General features: G+C 40.4%; 1 pseudogene; it reads left to right on the forward strand.

The window, feature by feature from the left end:
• Positions 1-5743: 5743 nt before the first annotated feature.
• On the forward strand, positions 5744-6686 carry LOC148776661 (olfactory receptor 4Q3-like; annotated as a pseudogene).
• The last annotated feature ends 4366 nt before the right edge of the window (positions 6687-11052 follow it).

The raw sequence follows: 11052 nt of genomic DNA on the forward strand, positions 1-11052 counted from the left end.
TAGATTTGTTTTCTATGATATTTAGAGTCATTTTAGCTGACACCGTCCCTCTTCTTGCTGCTGGGGGAAACCACTGCTCCCTAGCATTGGGTTTAGCAACCAGAAGGCATCTTTTTCTCTTCTCCCTAAAAGCTAAGGCTCAATGGTAAAGAATTCACCTGCCAGTGCAGGAGATGTGGGTTTGATCCCTGGGTCAGGAAGATCACTTGCAGCAGGAAATGGCAACCCACTCCAGTATTCTTGGCTGAGAAATCCCATGGATGGAGGAGCCTGGAGGGTTACAGTTCATGGGGTGGAAACGACTGAGCCACTGAGCACACACAGACATCGTTTTCTCTTCTCCATAAAAGCTAAGGCTCAGCATTTTTTTTTTTTAAACTTCCACCTCTTTCAGTCCTAAAAAGGCAGAAAAAGATAAGAAAGTTAACAAAGGGAAATTCCCTGAAGCCCAGGGGTTAGCTCTCTCCGCTTTCACTGCTGAGAGCATGTGTTCAATTCCTGGTCAGGGAACTAAGATCCCTCAAGCCAAGCTGCTAAATAAACAAGCCAAAAAAGAATGTCAACATATTTTTTAAAAGGCTAGACATCTGCTTTCCTAATAACTTTTCCTTGGAAGGGGACAGAGACCTTCTTGCATTCTATCATGGCAATTGATTTAAACTTCTCTGTCATTTAACATCTTTACCCACTAGCTTCAGGTAGATGTGTCAACATGTTGATTAATGGATGTGGAAATATTCTTTGGAGAAAAGTTAATGACCATCCAGAAATTTAAAAGAAGAAATTTAATGGTCTAGTTTAACAGCAGATCGGAGAGCAGATAAAAAAATATATTAACTTGAGACTACATCAGAAGAATAAGTAATGCATTCTGAATAGATAAAAAAGGGAAAAATGAAAGAGAAGTTAAAGTGGAAGTCCAATATTAGTTTGACAACTGAGAAAGATGAGAGAAGCAGACAGAAGCAAATATTTAAAGACAAAATGTTTGAAAATTTTTATAGATTTGGTCAAGCACAAAAATTTACAGTCTCAAAGAGCAAGCCTAACACATTACAAATAGTATAAATAAGAATATAACTCATGCTTATATGAGTTATATGTAAGCAACAGAAAACTAAAGACAAAAATATTACTTGAAAAGGAACAAGAGGAAAAAATTGATTGATTATGTCTCCAGAAGTAGGACTTATGCAGAGAGTTGATTTCTCTATATCTACAGTGGAAACCGGATGTGGAATTATATCTTGAATATCCTGTGAGGGAAACTGCCAAATCAGAACCGCATCAGCTGGAGCAACATCCATGGAGGATCGGTGTTAAACAAAGACACGTTAAATAAAAGCAGTGTGGAAAAACATGTGAGGTGTACCCTTCCTAACTCTAATAAATATCCAAACTTTGTGTTTTACTTCTTTAGATATAATTTTTAAACCATCTATATCTGAGAGTTCTTTTATAAACCACGTGTGATAAGCCCCAGTGTCTGAAGTCTGGGAGTCTGTCTCTGCTGTCTGAGTTTTTTGTTGGCTGTAGTTTGTGACACTTTGTTATACTGTATATTGTGGTAAGAAAAATAACAGCGCCAAAGATATCAGAGGCCTAATCCTCAGACTACCAAACCTGTGAATCTGCTACTTCACCTGGTGAAATGGACTTTGATGTACTAAGATAAGGAGTTTCAGCTGGGAAAACTTTCAGTTTCTAGGTGGCCCCATTCAAGGTGTATCCTTGTGTCCTTGAAAGCATTGAACCTTTCCTGGTTTCAGGAACCAGAAAGATGGTAGGTGTGAGACAAGGCTTGATTTAGTGTTGCAGGCTTTGAAGATTCTTGCCAAAGCCTCCAGAAGGGACTATAGCCCTGCCCACACTGATTTTTAGCACAGCAAGACATTGTTAGACTTCTGACCTATAGAATTGTAAAAATAATAAATTTATTTGTTTAAGCCACTGAGTTGGTGGTAGTTTGTTGCATTACTGTAGCAGTACAAAAGTATTACAACTAAAAAAAATTTTTTTAAGTAATACAGTTATCTTTGGCTTTGTCTGCTCATTGTCCTTGAAAAAGATGTTAGTGTGGATCCTGTGAGACAGAGGAGGAAAATCCCTTCCTCACCCAGAGTTTGGGCTTGTGGCTGTCAGGCACCAGAGGACACTGTTTGTTAAGGATATCCTTAAATGAAAGCAAAGTCTGAGATTCCTGATATGTAAACTAAGGCTGCCACATTCGTGAGGGCCTCTCTGTAACCCCAGCTTCTCAAGGGCTTTTTTTTCTTCCCATCTACTTATTACCAGAACAAACTTCCCTGTATACAGTTCCCTAGAATTGGAGTAAGAATCATGCTCAGTTCTGATTTTTCTATCTTTATGCATTATATATATTATAGAATGGCTATTTGATAACAGTTTGATAGGGTGTTTAGCTACTCTGAAACCATGTTATGGCACATTTTTATTTTCACCTCTTTAAGAAACAAAAAGGAATTTTTGTGACTATAGGAATTCATGAAATGTGTGTTTATTCCTAATCTGCTGAGATGTTTGTGTATGACAAAAATCCTCAAGTATCGTTTTGTTGACAAGTGTAAGTAATATAGCTGGTTGAGACTCTACTAGATACATAGGTGGCAAGGAAATACGAATGTATGTGCAAGATAATAGATATGTTTTTACTTATTAAGAGCAAAGAAGAGTAATTTGTTTGAAAACATAAATGGCTAATTCAGTTCAGTTCAGTTGCTCAGTCGTGTCCAACTCTTTGCAACCCCATGAACCGCAGCACGCCAGGCCTCTCTGTCCATCACCAACTCCTGGAGTCCACCCAAACCCATGTCCATTGAGCCGATATGCCATCCAACCATCTCATCCTCTGTTGTCCCTTTCTCCTCCTGCCCTCACTCTTTCCCAGCATCACGGTCTTTTCCAATGAGTCAGCTCTTTGCATCAGGTGGCCAAAGTATTAGAGTTTCAGCTTCAGCATCAGTCCTTCCAATGAACACCTGGGACTGATCTCCTTATGCTGGAAATATATAAAATAAAAATGATAAAACATAAAACTTGAGATGAAACAGAAAGATTTAGAAGTTTGAAGGAAAGTAAATTATTCACTTTAGTTCAAAGTAACTGCAATAATTTTTCTAAATAAATATTATTTTGGGTTAATTTTCTATCTCTGTTCATTGAAAACCTAAAAATGGTGGAATGTCAACTATGTTAATGGGAAGTAATTCTCAGGATAAAACTGATTTGGAAATTTTTATCTCGAGTAAGAAGATAATGAATGGCCTATTAAGAATCCATAGATGAGGCCGATGAGAAGCCAAAGATCTGGGCATTCTGGAGAGCACTGACTCTAATGACTGGGTATGTTTCTTTCAGGGACCCTGGAAGCTCTGCTGATGCAGTTGGATGGGCAGTATTGACCTTTACAATGCCTGAGTGATCTAACTCGGTGTGGGTCCTACTCTCACCTGCGTGTATCTCATCTTTTCCCTTGAACTGTCACTTTTCAGTGGGAGGGAAAAAAAAAAATCTAAAAACCTGTCTGCCATGAGAACTTCTGCAAAAGAGACATGTCTGATATTATCCTGTTGGTGTGCTTTATTTCTTATTCTTATCCTAAAGTGAAATCTAAGTATAAGTGTGACCTTTTAATGTCATGTTAAAATATTATTTAACAAGCCTACTGAAGTCTCGTCTAACTCTAGAAGGATGTAATTTTAACCTAGTATTTGCTATTTATGGGATTTCAGATGTGTACAATTATATAGTCAGATATATTAGAAAACTGCTAAACTGTGTTAATTTTCTTGTTAGTGTGGGGGGAAAGTCCCAAATGTTAAGGTTATGTTTTCCTTTAGGGCATTAACTGGTTTAGACTCACTAGAAAAGAGTCTGATGCTGGGAGGGATTGGGGGTGGGAGGAGACGGGGACGACAGAGAATGAGATGGCTGGATGGCATCACTGACTCGATGGACATGAGTTTGAGTGAACTCCGGGGGTTGGTGATGGACAGGGAGGCCTGGCGTGCTGTGATTCATGGGATCGCAAAGAGTCGGACACGACTGAGCAACTGAACTGAACTGATATACCTTAGAAATTTTACTTCAGTTCTTTTTTATACTGTAATTATACACAGTCATTGTTTATATTGTTTTTTGAATTGGCTTTGTCATCCTACCATCCCTCATAAAAGAATTAAATACAATTTTGACATGTGTTCATCATCAATTTCAGAATTATGTTTTTTTATTTCTTTTTTATTGAAGGATAATTGCTTTACAGAATTTTGTTGTTTTCTGTCAAACCTCAACATGAATCAGCCATATCAGAATTATGTTTTATAACATAAAAAATTTTACTTTGACAGCAACACAGTCAGTTACTAAAGATAGGATCTTTGTTTTCTGGATAAGATCCATATATAGGCATCAGTTGGAGAAGATGCTTGAAGTATCATCAAGAGACTTGTGTTGTATTAAGGCTCTGTAACACCCTGAAGGAAGTGCTCCTGCTTGTACAGCTTCCTATGGTAACATGGCACTTATCATTCAGCTAACCCACTCTAGGAAGCATGGTTGGGAAACCACTGAGAATTGTTTTACTCAGATAACAGACTGACATATGGAAAACTGGTAGTACACGTAGTGTCAAATTAATCAACACGAAGTAGGTAAATGGGACGGCTGTGTTGTACAATAAGGTCTGACTGTTTCAGAACCTTCAGAGCCCTGGTCAGCTTTCCAGCAAGAACTGACATACAGACAACTCAAACAACAGCAGCCCAGGGAATCCCAGGGCTCATTACTGAATGGTGGCATAAGGACCATAAAAGCTTCAGATACAGACAAAGCCCAAGGGAGAGGAGATCTCTCCAGTCCTTACAGCCAGCCCTCAGTTAGGGCTTGACTCATAAGAACACCATTAGGGCACAGACAGGGCAACTTTGATGGTCATCTGAGGATTTCTCATTTTGCTCGCCTGAGACTATGAAGAAGGGGCTGGTGGAATGAAGAGCAGGGTAAAATGTTTTTTCTTTGAAACTGCATAGATCCTGATATGCAATGATGTAAGTTTCTCAGATCTCCAGTCTCCTCCCTTACACCTCTTTCTGACTCTGAAAACCTTTTTATACCTCCTGTTGTTCATACTCTTTTTCTCTATACACTGACTTTTATCAATCTTAAATTTAAGAAACCATTTGAGACTTGTTCTCTGTTTATACACTTAGAAGCATTCATAGAACCGTGAAATTCCCACAGCATCAGGGAATTCTAGGGATAGTAGTATTTTGGAAGGTGACTACAGGATTTGGATAAGATAGGATCAAACTTACATAACAGAAGGCACTGGATTCATGGGGGCTTCCCTGGAAGCTCAACAGTAAAGAATCCATCTGACAATGTAGGAGATGCAGGTTCAATCCCCGGGGTGGGAAGATCCCCTGAAGAAGGAAATGCTAACCCACTGCAGTGGGTTCGTCAACTGGGAAATCCCATGGACAAAGGAAGCTGGCTGGCTACAGTCCATGGGGTCACAAAAGAGTTGGACACTACTTAGCGACAATACAGCAACAGCTGGATTCGTGCCAATTCTGTCCTGAGCCTACTTAATTCTAACGTAACCCATCTAGATCCTAATTCCCATTTCTTGAATTATTCCAGCTACCTCATTTTTTTTTTTTCCTTTTGTCTAGCTTAAATCTCTCTTGTTCTAATTTAGTTCATCTTTCTTAGGTCACTTGGTATTCTTGACCTGATGAAAAAGAAAATGATTCTAAGGTGACAGAATTTGTTCTTCTGGGTCTATCATCATCCTTGGAGCTGCAGCTATTTCTCTTCTTAATATTTCTGTTGTTTTACATGGCCATTGTCCTGGGAAACCTCTTGATAGTGGTAACAGTGAGAGTTGATACTCACCTGCTCCAAACCCCTATGTACTATTTTTTGGGCCACCTGTCCTTCATTGACCTATGCCTGAGCTGTGTTACTGTGCCCAAGATGTTAGGAGATTTTCTACAGGAGGACAAGATCATCTCTTTTTCAGGATGCCTGGCCCAGATCTACTTCCTGCACTTTCTGGGAGCCAGTGAGATGTTTCTGCTGACAGCCATGGCCTACGATAGGTATGTTAACATATGTAATCCTTTGCACTACCTGACAGTCATGAACCGCCAGCTCTGCTTTCAGATGGTTTTTGCCTGTTGGTGTGGGGGTTTTGTCCACTCTATCACACAGGTCACACTGGTCATTCAGCTGCCCTTCTGTGGGCCCAATAAACTGGACAACTTCTATTGTGATGTCCCACAGGTCATCAAGCTAGCCTGCACAGACACGTCTGTAGTAGAGGTGCTGATGGTCTCGAACAGTGGTCTGTTGTCTCTTGTCTGTTTCTTGGTCTTGCTCTTCTCTTATGCTGTCATCCTGGTCACCCTGAGAACTCGCTTCCACCAGGGTCAGAGCAGGGCACTCTCTACCTGTGCCTCCCCCTTACAGTGGTCAGTCTGATCTTTGTGCCATGTGTATTCATCTACCTGAGACCTTTCTGCAGCTTCTCTGTGGACAAGGTTTTCTCTGTCTTCTACACAGTGGTCACACCTATGTTGAATCCCCTCATTTATACTCTCAGAAACACTGATATGAAGACAGCCATGAAGAAGCTGAGAAAAAAACATGTCATGTCATGACATGTCAAAGAATGAACAGGAAGAGGTGATTTAGAAAATATATTCTTTCTTAACACACTCTTAACTCATCCTGTACCTGAGTACATGCATGAGAACAAATTTGATGACTTTGGTATAAAAGAGAAGGTAGTATAAAAATTATAATGCATTGTTCTTGATTATAGTTGGGAGGCATAGGTGACTTTATCAGCTGTTAACTATTAAGCAAGGACCTCAGTAGTATTTGTTGCTGCTGCTGCTACTAAGTTGCTTCAGTCTTGTCCGACTCTGTGCAACCCCATAGATGGCAGCCCACCAGGCTCCCCCGTCCCTGGGATTCTCCAGGCAAGAATACTGGAGTGGGTTGCCATTTCCTTCTCCAATGCATGAAAATGAAAAGTGAAAGTGAAGTTGCTCAGTAATGTCTGACTCTCAGTAGTGTTTACTGGCCCACAAATGATAATAGGAATTGAGTACTAGGGTCAAAGGGACACGTTGAAAGATCAACTATTCTAACCTTTTGCCTATAAGTGGTCTTCCTTTATTCATTTCCCTTTTAAGCTCTTTTCAAATGAAAGGAGATTGTACAGCTCCTTTTGTGTCCTACTCCTCTAGGGTATAACATTTCCTGGTGTCCAGAAGTTCCTTCTGAGGTCTCATCAGAGTCCAAGGCAATGTGAATCCCTTTTGTCTTGTCCACAACAAATCTTGAAAACATCACAAACTAGCCTGCGTATTAGTGTTCACCCAGGAGCTATGTTGTGCATTGTGCCAATTTTTAGAAATGCAGTTGAAAAACTCGTTTGATTGAACATAAGCTCTTAATGAAATTTATGTGTAAAGGAAAGAAAGTCTAAGGGTGCTGGAGTGAGGGAAGCTCTCAGCATTCTGCTGTAGAGAATTCTTTAGAAGAGGCATTCCATTTCACCTAGAGTTTTTCTTTTAGCTGAATTATTGGGAGAGAATTGATAAGATTGTTCTTTAACTGTTCACAATGTTTAAGAGCTCTGAACTCTAAAGGAAAAAGAGAAAGAAATGAACTATGGTTTAAAGCACCCACCTACCTGGTTCCTACCATTGAGGAAATATTGCTCTGCCCAGAAGTGCTTTGAAAAGTAAGTAATATTATTCAACTTTGTTTTTACCAACTCAATTTTGTTAAATAATATCTTTCCCAAGATCATGTAGAAAAAGTATAATTAACCAAGAAAGCTAGAAACTTTATTAAGTCTAAATTAATATTTTTTCTCCCCAGGAAGAGTATTAATACAATCAGATGAACTAACTGCTTTATTTCAATTTTACCTGCATAGGATCGTGAGACCTAGCAGATCCTTAAAAAAATATTCACCAGAACATTTATATTTAAGATTATCTTGAAGCTGCAATACTTTGGCCAACTCATGCGACGAGTTGACTCACTGGAAAAGACTCTGATGCTGGGAAAGGTTGGGGGTGGGAGGAGAAGGGGACGACGGAGAATGAGATGGCTGGATGGCATCACCGACTCTGTGGACATGAGTTTGAGTGTACTCCGGGAGTTGGTGATGGACAGGGAGGCCTGGCGTTCTGTGGTTCATGGGGTCGCGGAGAGTCGGACACGACTGAGCGACTGAACTGAACTGAACTGAACTGAGGTGACTCAGTGGTCAAAATCTGCCTGCCAAGCAGGAGATGTGGGTTCGATCCCTGGGTCAAGAAGATCCCCTGAAGAAGGAAATGGGAACACACTCCAGTATTTTGCCTCGGAAATCGCATAGATAGAGGATCCTGGAAGGCTACAGGGTCGCAAAGGGTGAGACATGACAGCGATAAAACAACTATAACAAACCTATGACATAAGGCTCTTTGCAACTTTTTATGCCTATGGAAGGAATTTATTCTATTTACTAAATAATAATAGATGGACTTTGAAGAATATTTTTATATTTGTTTTCTTTATTTCCCAATTGCTATAGGGAGGCTTTTCTGATTACTTAGTTAAAAAGCATACTTCAGGAAAAAAATGTCTGAAATTCTACCTAATACCATGATTTTTTAGATAATTTGCAACACTCCTCATCATATAAGAGTTTTCTTTACATTGGAATAAAGACTGGATTTTCATTTTTATGCTGGGAGTTACTGACTTTATGTTTAAGAAACTGTTTATATGTGTGTGTGTGTGTGTGTGTGTGTGTGTATGTGGTTACAGAAGGAATTCTCAAAGACCAGGAACAAAGTTACCACTTGGGTGATTTCTTAACAGGATGAATGAGGGTGCATGGCATCCTGGTACAGATTACGCCCTCCTCTTTCCCTTCACTCCGTGATATTTCCACAGAGAACTATTGTCTACCATAGACATCCAGAAGGGCTGACATGAGGAAACTGCCAGTCAGAGTAGTGTATGAGTTGACAGGAGGGACTAAGTGGTGCTGACAGTCAGCCAGGCACATTGCAGGAACATTGCGGGCACATGAAGCTCCAGGCTTTCTTATTGTATCAGATAACTGCCAGAGCCCCTCTTGCTGATGTCTCTCTTTCATAGGAAAGTTGAAGGCCTTAGGAAATCACAAGCATTATTTTGTTTAACTTTCCTGAGAACCCTGTGGGGAAGGTACTATTATTTTATTGTCCTCATTGAACAAAGAGATAATTGAGAGGTTAAGTCTCTTGTCCTCTGGTAAATAGTGGAGCTGGACCATGATGAGGATGTCAAACTCCAACGTCCACACTTCTCACTCTCTGTTCTACTCCCCCAGGCATCTGCGCTCACATACTGTCTTCAAATACTATTCACCTTCCCCAGTGGATAGTGAGAGCCTTACAATTAGATATTTGGGTGACCTGTTGATGCCTGGGGGAACCCCCAAATGGCAAAATGACTACCACATTTCCAAGCACATAATAGGCTTTCAGCAAAGAGCTGCTCAATCAATGAATGGATAATAAATTACTAGTGAATTCACAAAGGAATAATGAATGAATGAATATAAAAGGATCCAAAAATAGGATTTATTTACGAAAGGAACACCTGCCTGGAAATGTTTCTACTAGATGAGGAGTGAACACTGTGAAGGCATGCTGACTTCTTATCCATAACGCGTCATAGTTTCTAGGGCTCTGAGGGGATAATTTGGCAATCAGAAAGTTTCTGTTGTCTTATGTATTGTGTATGTGTACACACAGACATACATGACCCAACATGTGATTTCCTGTGTTCTGACCACATTTTAAAAGTCCTGTTGATATCTGGAACTGGACGTATGATATTCAGAAAAGCAGGATACTGCCTTTGCGTTATCAGCTCTCTGCTGAGCGCTGGTTGCTTCAGTGTGTCCGGCTCTTCGCGACCCTGTGGACTGCAGCCGGCCAGTCTTTGTCCATGAGACTCTCCAGCAGGAACACTGGGCTGGGTCGCCATGACCTTTCCCAGAGGATCTTTCTGACCCAGGGATTGAACCCACCCACGTCCTGTATGTCTCCTTATTGGCAGATAGGTTCTTTATCATTAGCACCACCAAAATGTTTTATTAATAGCCTTATAAAATTTCTGTTTTTCAGACTATGCATGGTTGATATTATCTACAGAATTCACAGGGCTTCTCAGGTGACGCTAGTGGTAAGAACCCACCTCCCAAAGTAGGAGACATAAAAGATAACAGGTTTGATCCCTGGGTCGGGAAATCCCCTGGGGAAGGAAACGGCAACCCCTCCAGTATTCTTGCCTGTAGAATCCCATGGACAGAGGAACCTGGTGGGCTACATTGCATAGGATCACAAAGAGTCAGACAAAACTGAAGTGACTTAGCAAGCATGCATACACAGAGTTCACAATTCACATGCCCTAAGCCCACTTCCATGGCTGGCTTGCCTGAGCTTCTTCAGGTTTACCTCCCTGAGGCTGAATCATAGCACTGTTTCTGTGTGCACCTTCGGACTGAAGGGCAGTGAGTGCAAAGTGTGTGACTAGAGCCTGGACATCTGAGCTGCAGAATCAACATTCATACATGAGAGATCTCTTGTATTGGGATTTGGAACCAGAAAATGTGGGCTGGGGACTGAGAACCAAAACTTGCTATATCCATACTGCCATGTCTGATGGGTTTTAAATTTGAACCTGGCCTTCCAGTAGTTAGTTACGAGTATGAGAACATTATTTTCTATGATAAAACTAAAACTCATTTAAATTTTGTTACCTTGATTCATAGTTTTTTTTAAAAATTTGTTGGATATTTTTTTTTAATTTTTATTGGAGGCTAATTATTTTACAATATTATATTGGTTGGTTTTGCCAGACATTGACATGAATCCGCCCCGGGTGTACATGAGTTCCCCCTCCCAAACCCCCCTCCCACCTCCCTCCTCCCCTTATCCTCCCGATTATATTTGATTTACAGCGCTG

This window comes from Moschus berezovskii, chromosome 9 (genome assembly GCF_049115385.1).
Source record: "Moschus berezovskii isolate FMDL1 chromosome 9, NW_MosBer_1.0, whole genome shotgun sequence".
In the NCBI taxonomy this organism is placed as follows: domain Eukaryota; kingdom Metazoa; phylum Chordata; class Mammalia; order Artiodactyla; family Moschidae; genus Moschus; species Moschus berezovskii.